Here is a 17,917-nt window from a genome sequence, read left to right as displayed (position 1 = left end):
CTTCCTGGAGTGGAGAAAATCTTGAGATGGAAACAATGGTATGCTGGTAAATGTTTAACAACAAGATTTCCATGGGAAGGGGAATGTGCATATAACACGCTTTTAAGTTTAATCTGCATACGTGGCTAATATGGAAATATGCTTTTCATGACTTCAAACAAATAATATATATTATATTGCTTGCCTTCTCAAGGAGGGGAAAGGGGTAAGAGGACAGGAGAGAATTTGGAATTCAGAATTTTAAAAAATGAATGTTAAAAAAATTTACATGTAACTGGGAAATATTTAATGAAATAAATAAAAATACATTAAAAAGTTTAATCTGCATTATTAACATTTTCTCCATCACTTTCTTAAGCCTAGACAATAAAAAAAAAAAATAAACCAAGCCTGATTTATAATAGGGTTTTTTTGTTTCTGAGGTGTAAATGTTCACAAATTTAACAATCATCTCCAGGTGAGTTGGTTTGTGTTTACTGCAACACACTCTTAGGTAGGAAGGGTGAAGACTCATTTCTTGTTATTCGCAGTCAGATATCCCATGCTGAGGAATGGGGGCAGGGCTTTATGAGACCCTACATCCTACTCTACCCCATCCTTACCTCCAAAGGTATCCAGTGAGGCTCTCCTTACCCCACTCTTGACAACCATAACTGACATCTTCCCCTGCCTAAATCCTCCAGGGTTGCAAGGATGGGACCTCATTCCCTATTCCAAATCCATGCTTCAGAGAAGGAGCCCCACCCTAATTTCAGAAGAAGTATATAGACTGGAGTAAAGTAAGTCCAAGCCCTCCTTCCGGGATACCCCTCTCCTCTGGTAGCGCCCTGGTTTTGTGGCTTCCCCTGGCCTTTGCTGCCCTCTAGTGTCATGAATATATCACAATCTGCAATGTTGGGGGGAGAATACACTCCTATGAGTTCACAGCTAGTACATAATTTCCTATATATCTAAGTCATCAGATGAATGGATTGGGCTAGAATAGGAGGGTGGTAGAATGGGAGAGTCACTCTCCCTCTCCTGGACCTGAGTCTTCTCATCTGTCAGATGTGTGGGGTTGGATTAGATGATCTTTGACTTTCTAGCCTGAAATTCTATGAATGGAAATGTTATACAATATAATGGGATGGAATGGGGTGAGATAGGATGGAATGGACTTGAACAGCAGGGAGATTTGGGGGAATGTCAGCTGAAGAACCCTTACTCGATGCTGGGGACAGGAACCAAGACTGGGGAGGTGTGAACCCTGAAAAGTTCCTTTCTCTCATCTCACCTCCTAAGCCTCCAAATAGGGCTGAGGACAGGGACCAGGGAAAGAAAGCCGAGGAGTGCAAAGGGGATTTAGGAGATATATTATGGGGATAGTAATTGAGAAAGGACAGAGGATGAGAGGGAGGGAGAAAGAGTCTGATGGAGGCAACTTGAAGAAAGAGGGTAAAAGCATGGTACAGCGGAAAGAACAAAGGAATTGGAGTGAGGCATCCTGGAGCTAGTTCTAGCTCTGCCACTTACCTGGCTGGTGAGCTTGACCAAATCACTTCTCTGGGCCTCATTTTCCTCATCTGTGAAACGAGTGAGTTGGAACACATAGTTTCTTCCAGCTTCTGTGTTTCTGCATATGTCCATGGCAGCAAAGGCCAGGGGAAGCCATTGTCTAGACTGATTGTCTAGACTTAAGAAAGTGATGGAGAAAATGTTAATAATGCAAATTAAACTTTTTTTTCATGTATTTTTATTTATTTCATTAAACATTTCCCAGTTACATGTAAATTTTTTAACATTCATTTTTTAAAATTCTGAATCCCAAATTCTCTCCTGTCCTCTCACCCCTTCCCCCTCCTTGAAAAGGCAAGCAATATAATATATATTATATGTTTGAAGTCATGAAAAACATTTCCATATTACCATGTATGCAGATTAAACTTAAAAGTGTGTTATATGCACATTCCCCTTCCCCATGGAAATCTTGTTAAACATTTACCTGTCCCCAACATTGAGTAAGGGTTGTTCAGCTGGCATCCCCCAAATCTCCCTGTTGTTCAAGTCCATTCCATCCTATCTCACCCCATCCCATCCCATGATATTGCATAACATTTCCATTCATCGAATTTCAGTCTAGAAAGTCAAAGATCATCTAATCCAACCCCACACATCTGACAGATGAGAAGACTCAGGTCCAGGAGAGGGAGAGTGACTCTCCCATTCTACCACCCTCCTATTCTAGCCCAATCCATTCATCTGATGACTTAGCTATATAGGAAATTATGTACTAGCTGTGAACTCATAGGAGGGTACTCTCCCTCCATCATTGCAGTTTGCAATATACTCATGCCTGCCCATTCTGTGTGACTTTTATGTCTTCCTGTCAATCTGAAACAAACGATCTATCCAACATAGTGGAATCCCTTCTCTTGTTTTTTTGTCAGTTCCATGCGTAGTGGGAAGGGCACCTGACTCAGAATTCCTTCGGTTCCCTCCCATAGTTCGATGATGTAATCACTGAAAGTGAAGGACTTAAAACTTGAATGGATATGCTAACAAAATGCAGAGACAAATACATGTCATTAAAAACAAAAAAAAAAGGTGAAGTCCTTTGGTTGAATTGGAAGGGCAAATGGGCTTTGTCTAGGAAAAGTTGGCCACACCCCCTGGAGACTGTGGTGGGCTAGTAAATATTTAACTACTGGCTTGCCCTCAAAAATGTACACAGGACACACTTTTAAATTTAATCTGCACTATTAACATTTTCTCCATCACTTTCTCAAGTCTAGTAGACAATCAACAAGTCTTAGCATTTGTTAATTTCCCTCACATTTCAAGTTTAACTTTTGGCTCAGGATTATAGAACTGGCTCCAGTAGATCCTTGCCTGGAGGTCTTTATAAGATTAAGTCTACTAAGCCCAGTTCAGAAGTCTGAAGCAGTTGTTTCCAAGAAACAACTTTATGGAGTGTGACTGCACTTTTACCAAAGAACTTTCTCTCCTTCCCCATGTTAACACTGCTTCTCAGCCCCATGCCCATGGGCCATGCCCTCCCACAGCAGAACTGTTTATCCAGTGGGAGATACCATTCCCAGGAAGGAAGCAGAAACACACTCTTCAGACAGATGTAGACACAGAGAGGCAGCATTCAAGGAAATAAACAAGGATCAAGTCTGGCAGCAGAGAAAAGAGCTGAATATAGATTTAAGAGAGAACTAACCCCAGGAGTCAAGAATTGAGCTACAGAGAGCAGCAGCCTCAGGGAGTCCAACTGAATGGTTCATTTAGCAAAAATGCTGTGCCTCTGAGGTAGGAGGTAAAGTGCAGAGGCTCCACAAAAGGAGAAAGAACATTGGGGCTTGCAATACTAGACGCATGAGTTGCTCTGGCCATCTGTATCACCATACATGTACTTCACCACCAATGTACTCTAAAGTTTATACATACTTTTCCCATTGATGCTATGTGTATTTGGGTGAGAGTATTTGTTATTTAGTTGTTTTTCATTCGTGTCCGACTCTTTGTGACCCCTTTTGGGGTTTTCTTGACAAAGATACTGGAGATAATGGAGAAATCACCATTTCTTTCTCCAGTTCATTTTACATATTAGGAAACTGAGGCAAATAGTTAAGTGACTTGCCCAAGGTCACACAGCCAGTAAGTGTTGGATTTTAACTCAGGAGGTTTTCCTGACTTCTAGGTTGGCACTCTACCCACTGCCGCCCCCTAGCCGGCCCTGGGGAGAGTATGCCTCAGGTTTATAGGGGTAATGTTCTACAGTACTGCTCTTACTAACTTAGGATACTAGTTACTAGTAAGGATAACTTACTAACTAGGATACTAACAAGCATCTTAGTTAATGCTTTTGCTGTGAGCTGTCTCCTGGTTATCTATTAAAGATAAGCCCACCAGTGAGAAATTCTGAGCTAACATTTTGTGAATGGGGACCCACAATGTACACTTTGACCCTGGGATTGAAGTTGTCCCTGCAGGGAACGCAGTATGCAATTCAGGTTGGGGGTGGTAGCTCTAGGAAGGAGGAACTACACGTGGAAAACTCTGGAGCATGAAGAGTCAGTTAGACAATAAACATTTGAGTTTCTGCAATGTACTAGGTGCTGTGTTGAGTACTAGGAATACAGATACAAAGAACAGTCCCTGCCCTCAAAGAGCTTACAATCCACACAGAGGGAAGCTGAAATGTGAAAGAGCAGGGTATTGGGAGGAAAGAAGGAAAGATACTCAGAATTCTAAAGGAGGGTAGCTAGGTGGGAAATGAAAAGATGGCCATCCTCAGAACTCTCCTTAAACAGAAGTTGGGGGAGGAGCTCCCTGCTCCACCTTCCAATCAGAGAGGTGTCTCCTTTATGTGGTTTCTTTTATCGTTCTTCATTTGTCATGTGTTACAATCGTGTAACAATTTGTCATGTGTTACAATTGCATAATATGTTTGTGCTTTTCAGTGCAATAAAGTTTTATGACCACCTACAGTGTAATTGTACAAAATAATAGTTAATAATAATATTTGTAGGAGAGGATTCTGGGAAGGTGGTGGAGTAGGTCAGAAAATTCCAAGTTCTCAAGATCTTCCCCCACAAAAGAGTTAAAATAGCACCTTAGGGCAAACAAAGTGTGGGTGGAGATAAATAAGAACAGGGGCATAACCAGGTCCTCCTGGGACAATTTGAGAAGATCAAAAGAAAAATTCCAGGAGAGGTTTGGTGCCTTTGAAGAGTTAACACCTCCAGGATAGGTTCCATTTTAACAGCAAGCCTCTTAAACAACAAGCAGCAAGCCCTGGGGTTAGTTGGTTTGAGAGGCTGCCTCAGCCCCAACCATGGGAACTTCTACCCCCGGGATAGTGAGGAGAGTTGGGCATTTGAGCCCAGGAAGATTGAGGGAATCTCAGCTGACTAGGAATGCTCGAGCTAGACCAAGCTGTGCTTTGAAAGGGGGGTAGGGGTGGGGGTGGGGAAAGGGGCTGAGAAGGAACCAGCATATGCTGGGTGCATGCAGAAGTGGGGCAGAAAGCCTCTGGCTGTGGGCACTTACAGGAGGTTGGAGGTTTGGCTTTGGTTTCAGGCTAGAGGGAAGAACTGAAGATCTGGGGCAAGAGGCACCATTCCCAATACCTCAGGGCTAGAGGTGACTAAAAATAATTAAGCTATTACCACCCCCCCCAAAATGCACAGGCAAAGGAGAAGGAATCCAACCATAGAAACCTATTATGGGAATAGAGATGACCAGGGTTCATCTTCAGAGGAGGAAACTGAAGTAAATAAATCCCCAAAGAGTAATGTCAAATGGTCACCTGCCCAAAAAAGAATTTATAGAATACCTTTAAAAAGACTTTAAAAATCAAATGACAGGGGCAGCTAGGTGTGTAATGTAATGCCAAGGAAAGGCAACTTCCCAAGGTCCAAAATACCAGCATAGGTGCTTTCCATTTTATTCAGTGACAAACCAAGAACAGAGAAGATCAAAACATGACATCATTCAAAATACAGCATTTACTAAGTGTGATTAAATAATCTCCAAGTACTACCCCACCTCAGGACCTTCCATTCATTCAATTACAAAGTCCCTGTTCTAAATACTACTCCACCCCTAGGCTGTACCTTCATTTAGTCCACCACAAAGTCCCTCTTCTCAAATGGAGATTAGTTTCCAAACATAAGTAAAGTACATTCATTTGCTCAACCATAGAACACAAAAAGGTCAAAAGTTCCCCACCCCTGGATCACAATTGAATCTACCCCAGAGTTACATCAAGTTTAAGCACAGCACTTAATACCCAAATGGAAGTCTTTTCTTCATCTTGACAGGAGGCAAGTTCTCAGCAATCTTAGTTCCTGGGGAGACAAGGCTTAGCAAGGCCACAAGATACATTGCCAGTCTCTTCATTAATTCATCCTCTTTCTGTAGAACAGTCCTAGAACCCCTGAAAACATTAGCCAAACCCTCTCCCAGGATTTCTGTAAACATACAACAAGAAAATCCTTCTTCAGGGCTTCTGTACCAACAGAAAGGTTCCCATACCCCTGCAACAACAGCACTGTCCTTCACCAGAGAACAGCATTCACTCTCTGTCTGCAGGACAGTCTCAGGAGCTCTTAGCCAACAGCCAGGTTCCAGGACTTCTTCAACAGGACTGTCTTTCACCAGTGGACAAATCTGGCAAAACAACATCAAAACAGACAGACAAAGTACCAGCAAAACAGCCATGTCTCCTCAGTCCTTGGCAGCTCCAGGGGCAGGTCTCAAAAGTCCAGGGCAATTCAAAGTGGCCCTCAGCAATCCTCTCAGTCTCTCTCTCTGCCTCCACGAGGGTGCTGCTTTTAAAAAGTTCTTCTGCCTCTCTCTTGTGTCTCTCCAAATCTATGTCACCAGCTCCTCCCAGTTCAGGACTTTCTTTTCACATCAACAAGCCCATCCCACAGGAGGGATTAACAGGCTCTGGGTTTTAACACAATCAGTTTGAAAACCAAGCCAATACAGGGGAATCTTTATATTCCATTACTATCACAAGGTGGCACAATGAATAGAGCACCGGCCCTGGAGTCAGGACCTGAGTTCAAATCTGGCCTCCGACACTTAACACACACCAAAAAAAACTAGCCGTGTGACCTTGGGCAAGTCACTTTCCCCAATTGCCCTCCAAAAAGCAGCAAAAAAAAAATCAAATGACAGAGATGGAGGAAAAAACTTAAAAAAGAAAATAAGAATACTCCAAGAAAAACAAGGAGGGTATGAAAGGAAAGCCAACCAATTAGGAAAGGAGATACAGAATCTTAAGGAAGAAAATGATACCTTGAAAATTAGAATTAAGCAAAATGAAGCCAATGAAATTATAAGAGATCAAGAAATGATTAAACAAAATATGAATAATGAAAAAATAGAAGAGAAAATGAAACATCTTGTAAGAAAAACAGATTTGGAGAATAGATCAAGAAGAGAAAATATAAAAATAATTGGACTAACTAAAAGTTATCATCAAAAAAAGAATCTTGATACAGTAATACAAGAAATAATTAAAGAAAATTTTCCTGAAGCTTTAGAACAAGGTGGGAAAGTAGAAATAGAAAAAAATCCATTGATCACCACTTAAAAGAGATCCTATGAGGAAAACTCATAGGAATATCATAGTCAAATTCCAAAATTTGCAGCTCAAGGAAAAACTATTAAAAGCATCAAGATGAAAACAACTTAAATATGAGGGTGCCACTATTAGAATTACATAAGACCTAGCAGCAGAAACATTAAAGGACCGCAGTCTTGGAACACAACATATTGGAGAGCAAAAGAACTGGGGCTCCAGTCAAAAATACCATACCTTTCAAAATTAACTATTATTTTGAATGGAAAAAAAATGGACATTTGATAAACTCTCAGATTTTCAAGACTTTGTTTTTTAAAGTCCTGAACTTAACAGATGATTCTACATACAAGAACAAATATAAATTATAAGGGATCCATAAGGACAGACTGTTTACTTTTTATATATGTAAAATATAAAATTTTTGTCTAAGATTATTATTAATAATTGGGTAGTTCATAAGAAAGATTGGGAAAGCCTAGGTATGATATGAATTTTGAAAGTAAAACCATTTAGGAACAGCTAAAAAGAGTAATTATTTTATACAAATGAGGTACAAGAGGAAGAATTGATACATAGGAATTGGATGGAGGAGGAGGGCTGGTAGTTCTGGTAGCCTGCTTTCATTGGGAACAGGTGTAAAAGGGAACAATACATATATATTTAAAAGAGTATAGAAGTCTTCTAAATTCAGAAGAAATAAAATGTTAGGGGCATAGGGATAGGGGAGAGGACAAGGGAGGGATCTTTAGAGGGGAGGGTGAGAGAATAGGTAAATAGGGGTATATAAGAGTGTTTCGATTTATGGGAATGGGAGGATAGGGAAGGGATCCTCAAAGGGGAGTAGGCAAGTCATAGGAGGGCAAGGTAATGGGTAGAAGCAAAGTAGAGCAGGCAGGAGGGATAGGAAACAAGAGATATACATATACATAAAAACAGACCAGGAGCAGAATAGGTTTGGGAATGTATATGTCTATGTATGTATGTATGTATGTATATATGTATATGTGTACATATATATCTATAGCTATGGAAACATATCTAAACTTTATTGCAGCTTTCTCAGGGGTGGGGGAGGGTATGTATATATTTATGGCTATAGAGAAATATATCTAAACTTTATTGTGGCCTTCTAGTGGCGTTGGGGGGAAGAAAAAAAAGAAAAATAAAAATGTACACAGCACAGAACAAAAGAAAACTCACAAGTAAACAAAGAAAAGATGGACAATTCTTAACACAATGAGTATTATTTATCATACGAGCTTTATTGAAATGAAAATTTATTGTTATGTATTTTGAATCCTCCCTTATGTTCTGCTATGCACATGACATGCTTTTATTTCTTTCTAATTTTGTATTTAAGTTCCAATATTTAAATTTATGATATGTTTTTATTTCTTCTTTATGTTCTCCATTTGTGTTCTGGCATTTGAGTCTAAAATAAAATTTTGGAAAAAAAATTATAATATTTTAAATTACACAAATATTAGAATATTATACCAAAAACAATAGGAAGTAGTGAGTGTGTTAAGATGAGTGAAGTCCTTGTAACAGCAAGCACCCTTAGCATCCCCAGGGTGGTTACCAACACAGGTTCTTAGATCTGCTTTTCTGAAGGAAAGCAACTCAAAGTGGGTTAACAATCTTGCTTTAATCAATCAAACATATCATTTACCTAGTTCAGGGGGAAAGCTCAGCACCCTGAACTTCAGAATATACAGACAGGTTACCAGCAGAAGTTACAAGATAGAGAAACATTTCAGCAGACAGGCCTCCAACTGTCCAACTATTACATCCATACCTAGTCAGTTACCAGTGAGGGAAGCATCAATATCTGGGTTTTTCCAAGCCGGGGGGCTCTCAATGGCTGCCCAGAGTCTCGTCTGGTCAAATCATACAACACTTCTCAAAGTGAGCCCCCAAAAAAGCCTTACATCAAGGTTTATATAGTCTTCTCCAGGCTCAGAGAATGTAACAACCCTCTTGATCCACTGCCCAATCACAAAGTATCTCATGAAAAACAAGCCTCCCCACAGGCTCCAGGTGCACTTAAGCCTATCAAAGGACCTAGGGGCAGGGAAGATCTTACACAATACAATCTTAGAAAGATGGCAACAACATAAATTTACATTCCCATCACAGTCCTACATGAACTGATCTTGAGTGAAGTTGGCAGAACCAGGAGAACATTGTGCACAGTAACAGCAACATTGTGTGATGATCAACTTTGATATTCTTAGCTCTTTGAGGCCAATGATCTAAGATAATTCCAAAAAACTCATGATGGAAAATGCTATACACATCCACAGAAAGAACTATGAGTCTGAATGCAGATGGAAGCATACCATTTTCACTTTTTTGTATGTTTTCCCATTTTGTTCTGATTGTTCTTTCGCAACATGACCAATGTGGAAATATGTTTAGTATGTGGACATGTATAGCCTATATCAGACTGTTTGCTGTCTTGGGGAGGGGGGAAGGGAGAGAGGGAGAAGGAGGGAAATTTGGAACTCAATATCTTATAAAAGTGAATGCTGAAAACTAAAATAAAGAATTTTTTTAAAAGATGATTGAAGACCTTTACTCATTCACTATTACATAGAAAAGCCAGCATTACAATAAAGAGTATTCATTGGTCCCTGTTAAGATGTTTGACATAGAACACTGCCTATAGGAGAATGTTGATCATCTTTATGAGATTCTTCATCGTAATGGCGTCTTCCATCTGAAAATGAGTCAAAAGTCCATCAATTCTACTTCATCCATTTCTTCAGTCTCCTCTACTTCCTTTCTTTCAAGCAGTCACTTTTCCAACAAAGATAGCTTATCTGATGAAAGAAAGCCATTCTCTGGGAAGATTAAATTAAATTATTACAATCTCTTTGCAGTAAGACTGGTGAAAAATCGGCATGCCTTCATTCAGTACACATTTGCTATCTTTATGTATGACAATCTCACTAGGATGAAATGTAATGATTATGGTTGCTATTATCAAAAGCTAATGTTAGCTTCTGAAAACCACACAATACTTCAACTAACTGGATATCCATACTCATGAAAAAGCCCTCATCTCATTGTGTAAATAGAGCCTTGTCATTTTAATCCAAAACAATGATAAGATCACCTGACTTTTGCTCACCTTCACCACCATGGAATAGTATCTTCTGATCATCTTTCATGCTTTTGTCAATACAAACCTCCAGAGTTCTTTCTCCTTAACAATTTTCCTTCCATTGCAACTTTTACATCTAGCTTAAGAGATGATTCATTGCTCATTCCCTTGGCATTCCATGCAAACTGATTGAATTTGCTGAACCATTCCAGGCCCTATAAAGATGAATTTTTATTTGCATTCCAGTCCCTCTGCAATTGGGAGAGCATTCTACAGCTCCTTTCTCATCAACTTGTCCTTCATGTTGATCACAATTTATATTCTTTTGCAAAGCCAGTTTTCTTGTTGTACCATTATATAAATTTTCGAAGGTCACTGACAACAGATGAACATTTTTATCTCTCCATTCTTTTTGCATTCTTCTGCCTCCTCCAAAAACATTTCAGCAATATCTTTTGGAGAACCAAAGCAACCACTAGAACCCTCTTTGATGGCTTGTTCTCCATATTTGTCATATAAGTCCCTTTCCTTTGCATCATAAGCTTAAGAAATCTATTTGAACTTTTCTTCTTTGTTTAGATTCCTGTATAGGTGGTATTTCCCGACTAGATTCCTATGTGCCTTTTTTAGTTCTTCTTGGGAGGGATTGGATTTTACTCTCAAAACATCATAACAAATCATTTCCTTCACCATTTTCTATAGCCAGGGAGCAACATGGTTGTCAAAATGCCCACCTCTGGGGGTGTGAAAGGGGCCTGTTGGCCCATTGTTTGGGATATTGGAGGGAGGGAAAGAATAAGAAAGGAATGCCATCATCTTAACATATGCTTTACTTGCTATTATTTTTGTTGTAATATTGAATGATAGCTATATTTTTAAGAGGAGGAAAGAGAAGAAGAGGGGTGGAATGGAGCAAGTTCATATGCAGGAAGCTTGGGCGGCAGTGCTGCCCTCTGCTTCTCTACAAGTATTCTGGAAAGTTCCTTGCCATTTCTTTTAATATCCCAGGATGATATTTGTCTGGGTCTGGTTTCTTGAACCCTAAAGGGTAGTTAAGTGTTCTCTTATGATTTCCTTTCTTATCAAAGGTTTTCAACATTTTCAATATTTTTGTTCTGAAGAGAAAATAGAGGTCAAATTAGAGTTGAGAAGTTCTGTCTTCTCCTCCTTATCAGTTATTATCATCCCATTCACCTGAACCACAGTCTTGCCCTTTTTTTTAATCCTTCTCTTTTTCCCTGCTATAACCTTTAAAAGCCTTATTGTTCTTAGTTTTTATCATCAGAACTAGGTCACCTTGAGTTTTAGCATTCCTGACACTATCTTAATATAATTTTGCCATGTTTTTTTGTTAATTCTCCATTATGTGCCCCTGTTTCCATCTTCTGTACATGCCCTTTAAAGCTCCAAACTGATTCATGAATTCTTTGTGCATTCATATTGATCTCTTTAGGTAATTGCTCCTCATTGGAATGCTTTCTCTTTGTGTCTTCAAAATTTCATTTTTGAAGACCTCTTTTCTCTTCAGAACTGACTTCCTTTACAGAATTTTTAGGCCATGGGATAATATTTGTCCTTTCCCCCAAACCTTTGGAATATGCTCTCCTCAGATCAAACATATAATATACTACATTCTGCTCTTTGACTCTAACAATCTCTAAGGAGGAGTGGCTGCTTCTCCCCAAGGTTCAATAATTTCTACTTCAGTCCCTTGAGGCTCTATTCTGGGTCTTCCTCTTCATTTTCGTCAGTTTTCCTTCCTTTATTATCTTATCTATGCAGATAACTCACAAATTTATATCTCCAGCTCTGGTCTCTCTTCTGAACTCTAATCCTGAATCATCAACTAACTGCCTGCTGAAAGGTATTTTAAATTCAACATGTCTGAGATGGAACTAATTTTGTTTTCCTCAAAACCCATCATTTCCAAACCACTATTCTTCCAGCTAACCAGATTTGCAAACTTGGGATCATCCTTGTCTCTTTCTTCTCCCTCACTCTCACACTCGACAAGTTTCCAAGCATTATTGATCATTTCTTAATAAAAGATTAGAGTCAGCTAGGTGGTGCAGTGAATAGAGTTGGAGTCAGGAAGGCCAGAGTTTGAATCCTGCTTCAGACACTTACTAGGTGTGTTATACTGTGTAAACTGATTCACATCTCTATGCCTCAGTTTCTCCATATGTAAAATGTGCATAATAATATCACCTACCTCCCAGGGTTTTTGTAAGGATAAATTGAAACAATAACTATAAAGCCCAGTATACTAGTGACAATAATTTTATTTGAACCTCAACAAGGGCCAGAGCCTGAACTAATCAATCAGAAGCTCCTCAGCTTAACAAATATTTCCTTCTCTGAGTTAACTCAGAGAATACCCTTTTCTATGTCAACAAAGCTAGATGGGCCTGACTAAAAGCATTTTTCCTCTGTTGATAGCCATTAAGGATGAGACCTTTAAGCAGACACTACCTTGAATAATGGGACTTTTTCTTATCTTAATATTTTATGGACATATACTATGTTTATAGTCATTAAGGATGAGACCCTTAGGCAGACACTACCTTGAATAATGGGATTTGTTCTTATCTTAATATTTTATGTACATATGCTATGTTATAGCATGTTGATGGTAAAGAAAACACAGATATCCTGGGTCGTAATTTCAGTTGACACTTCGTCAACTCTTTTATATTATTTTAGTTACCACCTATTCAATTAAGAAAATTCCTTTCTCATAATATGGTTAAATGTATATGAAGAACATAAATTTGAGTGACATAGAGACCCCGAGTTGGGATTGTTCTAACAAATAAAAAGGCTTGTCATTCTTTTACCAGAAAATCAGAATTCACACACTGGTTCCTTGTACATACAGGTTAGCTGGCTTGGCTAGCTTTAAGGGAATAAACAGTATGAATTTATATGCCACCTAGCCTGTTTGCCTCTTTCCACCAAACTTTCACATCAACACTAGGTATTGTTACTTGTTATCTCAGCATCATAGCCATCTTCTTTTCCTTCTAAAGTATAAATGCTTATACTGAAAATATGACAATTGGCACACAATAAGCCAGTATGAAACTGGCTCCAGCATGTCCCTGTTATCATATCCTACATGTAGTATACCATTCTGGGTTCACTCACCAAATTCACATCACCACAAGGCAGACTGGGTTCCCAGAGTGTGACTGCTATTACTTTCAGGATTCTAGTGGTATCCCTGTGGGTGGCTAACCTCTTAACACTAGCTTGTAAGCCCCTACCAATACATGTCCCTTTAGCAATCACCCAATAGACTCAGTTCTTTTAGCAAAGGCATTTATACAAACAACATTGCAAGAACAATAATTACAGAGCATTTTACCCAAAACTAGAGGCATCCTCTTCCACAAATATACACAGAGTTTATGGGGGGGGGAGTGGAAATGAACCCAAGCTACTGTAGTAGTGAAGCACACATGGAGAGAAGACAAGTGACCAGGCAATTCACAACTCCAGAACTACAAGACCTTTAAGTTCTTTCTTTTTCCTGAAGGTCCTCATAAAAGTCCACTAGAGGGTATGGTATCAGAATTTGGAAAAGTCACTCCACTGCTCACTGGTCTGGCTCCTCACAGTGCATACATAGCATCTTGGCTGAATGGGTGGCTTAGCTGGGCTTCCTTCTGGTAAATTGCATTATCTTGGCTAGATAGGTTAGTTCACTAGTGAGCTGGATCAAGCAGGTTCTTACCTACTGTTCTGGGTCCTTGGATCTCAGTCTTATATTTAAGCAAAAGGTATTAGTAGGTTAATAGGGTTGAGGAAGAGAAAGGAAGACTGCTTTCATCTTCCCAGCTGGATTTTACCAGTGGGATCATATGTTCCCAGGTATCTTGGGGACACTTGTAGGTTCCAAAGGCAGTTGGGGAAAGTAGTCAGAGAAATGAATTTTATCTGAAAGTCTTGGTGTGCCTAGATGATCTTGTCTTTGACAAGACACTGGAAGAACATGAGAGAGGTGCTAAAGCTAGTATCTTATTTCAGGACTGCTGTTCATTCAGTTACTTGTACTAAAGTGAAGAAATATAAAGCCAAAGGAACAACCAGAAACTTGAAGTCCAGCCTTGGGCTCTTCTAAACTAGCACATGTACTTTCTACCATACTTTCAGTCTCTATTGCTGTGGAGTGGAGGAAGGGAGCAAGATTTCTTTCTTCCTCTTCATCCCCACCAAAAGACTGAAGGAAAGTTCAAGGAGTTCTACCACTCTTCAGAGACAAGAAGAGAGAGCCATAGCAGAAAGTGTCTCTCCTTTTTAGATCTCCTAAGATGGAAGCTTTTCCTATTCACTGGCCATTTGTCTTAGGGATGGCCCTGCCCCCTTATCATGGAGACCAAGGGACCACCCAAAAGCATCTATTTTTGCTTGCCCTTCAGAATGTCACTGGAAATGGTCTGACATGAAGCCACTGGAAGAAACCATTGGAAAGTACCCAAGATAGAGCTGTGAATGGGGGGAGAATGGGTTGCTCTGATTTTCCCCATTACCATATTTACTTATCTGTATGCAGATATATCCCCCCCAGCAGGATGTAAATTCCTTAAGAGTAGGAACTGATTTATTTCTATTTATTTATTTATAATTATTTATTTTTGTCTTTGTATCACCAGTGTTTCACATGGTAGGAACCTAATAAATATTTGTTGAATTTGAATTTTGTATTTAAAAGTAGTTGTATTAATTATTTAATGAGTAGACCCTAAAAAGGAAAAAAAAAATGAAAGAAAATTCAACAGAGAAACCAAACACTGGAAATAGAGATGGGTGTCAGTTAGGTGCAATCATGCCCAGAGACGAGTTAGAACATTCCTTAGAGAATCCATTCTGCACTCCTATAGCGTGTCCAACAACCTCCAACTCTTGACTTTCTGACCCTGAGGGAGAAATGGGGTTGGGGAATATTGTGTGTATATGAGAACAGACTCCAGGTCTTAGGAGAGGGGCAAACAATTATGATGGGACCCTAGAAACAATGGAGCTGGGCTAGATAGGAAAGTAGGATGGCTACACAATCATGCTATGTCATGGATGTAGCAGGCCAAGGGATCATCACTGAAGGAAGAATATTTCCTTGGATGTTGGTGACCTTGAGAAAAAGCTGATTATAGTGCCAATGCAATATTCACAACACCAGTGGTCACTATAAATATACCTGCATAGTGCTCAATTGCAAAATATGACAGACTCTCCATAGAGAAGACAGAAGCAAAACATTTATTCAGACACCAGAAAACTGAATCCCAAAACCAGTAAGCCAATTCCATCTTAGTAGCAAAGAAGTTAATAAGCCATAACAGCACAGAGAGCCATAGCATCCTTTAGCCTTCCCATAAATCAACACGAGACCAATATTTACTCACAAGTCTGTCTCCCTCAAAAGTATTCTCTCCTCCCACCATGTATAACTGTTCTGATTCCCAACTTCCTGTGGGCTCTGCAAACTTTTCAGCAAACTCCTCCCACCATTGTCTCCATATGATTACATTCAGTCTATTAGGGGGCAGGATATATTTTCAAAGGAGGGAAGGTCTTCCAATTCTCTTAGGCTCATTAAAGGGTAGGGAAGATCTTCAAATTACCATTACCATTACACTAACCTACCCTAGTTATAGCTTCATACCATGTTCTCGACTCATTCAATAAATATTTATTGTGTCTAGTATGTTTAGGGTACAATTTTGTAATCCCACTGTTAAAAGGACAGTCCTGAGCCTGGAAGGGAAACAGTTCTGATATAATCAACTTGTATACATGTCCATAGGCACATTGGTGTGGGGAAAGGTATGCTATTAATCAGATTAGTTTGTGGACCTCTGCATGTGGTTCCTTGTACAATGCTATATAAACACTACAAGGAAGGGATAGAAAAAAGCTGAGCTCTGGGAGTTTATAGTTTAGGTAGTAAGACAAGATGATAAGGAGAGACCAGAGAGAAGTCACAAGTTGATCACAAGTTGACAGAGGCAGAATCTTATTGTAGTGGACCAACCAGCAACTTTGACAAGTTGACATCAATTTTATTTGCTTGATTTGAATACAAAGGAGGGCAGTGGACAGAGAGAGATGATGTCAGATGTCAGAGGCATCTGTGCTAAATGTTGGGGATACATAGTGAATCAATCAACATTTATTAAGCACCTTATATGTACCAGGCACTGTGCTAAGCACTAATAACAATAATAAGTGTTTATTGACTAACTGAATGATTAAAAGAACTATATAGGAGCAGCTAGGTGGCGCAGTGAATAGAGCACTGACCCTAGAGTCAAGAGGACCTGAGTTCAAATCCCGTCTCAGACACTTGACACTAGCTGTGTAACCTTGGGCAAGTCACTTAATCCCAACTGCCTTGCCTTCTCCCCTCAAAAAAGAAAAGAACTATATACAAAGATGTCTATATCTAATAGCTAGAGCAGCTAGGTGGTACTGTAGGATAGAGTGCTGGGCCTAGAGTCAGGAAGACTTATTTTCCTGAGTTCAAATCTGGCCTCAGACATGTATTAGCTGTGTGACCCTGGGCAAGTCACTTCACCCTATTTGCTTCAGTTTTCCCATCTGCAAAATGAGCTAGACAAGGAAATGGCAAGCCACTCCAGTATCTTTGTCAAGAAAAACCCAAATCAGGGCGGCCAGGTGGCGCAGTGAGTAATAGCGCTGGCCCCGGAGTCGGGAGGCCTGGGATCAGTTCCAGCCTCAGATACTTAGCACCCACACAAAATAACTGGCTGTGTAACCTTGAGCAAGTTACTTAACCCCAATTGCTTTAAAAAAAAAAACAACAAATGCGTGGAAGTCACAGAGAGTCAGACACAACTGAACCAACTGAACAACAAAAAGTAGTATCTGGCATTTGTGTAGTGCTTTAAGACTTAACAAAGAATTATGTATATTATCTTATTTGATCCTCCCAACAATCGTATGAAGTAGGTGCTATTATTATCCCCATTTTACAGGTGAGAGAACTGAGACAGAAGTAAAGTGACTTATCCAGTATCACACAGCTAGTAAGTGTCTAAGGAAGGATTCAAACTCAGGTCTTCCTAACTCCAAGTCCAGAACTGTAGGTACTGTGCCACCTAGAACAAGATATTTGTTGTAATTCAGTCACTGCCGTCATGTCCAACTCTTCATTGGTGCCATTTGGAGTTTTCTTGGCAAAGATACTGGAATAGTTTGCCATGTTCTTTTCCAGCTCATTTTACAGATAAGGAAACTGAGGTAAACAGAATTAAGTGACTTACCCAGAGTCACACAGCTAGTAAGTATCTGAGGCCAGATTTGAACTCAAGAAGATGAGTCTTCCTAGTTACCCATATTGCACAAAACTCAGCTCAGTTTTTAACTCAGGTCTTCCTGACTCCAGGCCCAGCACTATATCCACGGCACCATCTAGCTGCCCAAAATAAGAAGGCAAAGTAGAAATAGAAAGAAAACACAGAAATATCAAAATGAAAATTCCCAGGAATGTCATAGCCAAAATCCAGCTCTTTTAGGTCAAAGAAAAAGCAAGCAAAGACTGTTGAGTTAGTTCAGTCCGTCATGAGCTAGGACATCAAGGCTAGTCGTTTCCCTGAGTTAAGGTAGAATTATGAGATAATGTATAGAAAGCACTTTGTGAATTTTAAAGTGCGCATGCATGCATACACACACACACACACACACACACACACACACACACACAC

At 39.6% G+C, this 17,917-nt stretch overlaps 2 protein-coding genes and 1 pseudogene across 2 annotated transcripts in view; 2 read left to right on the top strand and 1 right to left on the bottom strand.

Annotated features, from left to right (window-relative positions):
* The window catches only part of TAPBP (TAP binding protein), a 240,209-nt gene that overhangs the window by 66,439 nt on the left and 155,853 nt on the right, over nt 1-17,917 (top strand). The gene's annotated exons all lie outside the window — the stretch shown is intronic.
* CUTA (cutA divalent cation tolerance homolog) overlaps nt 1-17,917 on the top strand; it is a 146,675-nt gene that overhangs the window by 66,433 nt on the left and 62,325 nt on the right. The gene's annotated exons all lie outside the window — the stretch shown is intronic.
* Nucleotides 9,721-10,999, bottom strand: LOC138150307 (dnaJ homolog subfamily A member 1 pseudogene; annotated as a pseudogene).

The sequence above is a fragment of the Petaurus breviceps genome, unplaced genomic scaffold (genome assembly GCF_028583685.1).
Source record: "Petaurus breviceps papuanus isolate PSGF00001 unplaced genomic scaffold, PetGlider_PUasm1.0 90865, whole genome shotgun sequence".
NCBI classification, from domain to species: domain Eukaryota; kingdom Metazoa; phylum Chordata; class Mammalia; order Diprotodontia; family Petauridae; genus Petaurus; species Petaurus breviceps.
Note: the sequence above shows the minus strand (reverse complement) of the source record. Positions and strands in the feature narration are given on the sequence as shown.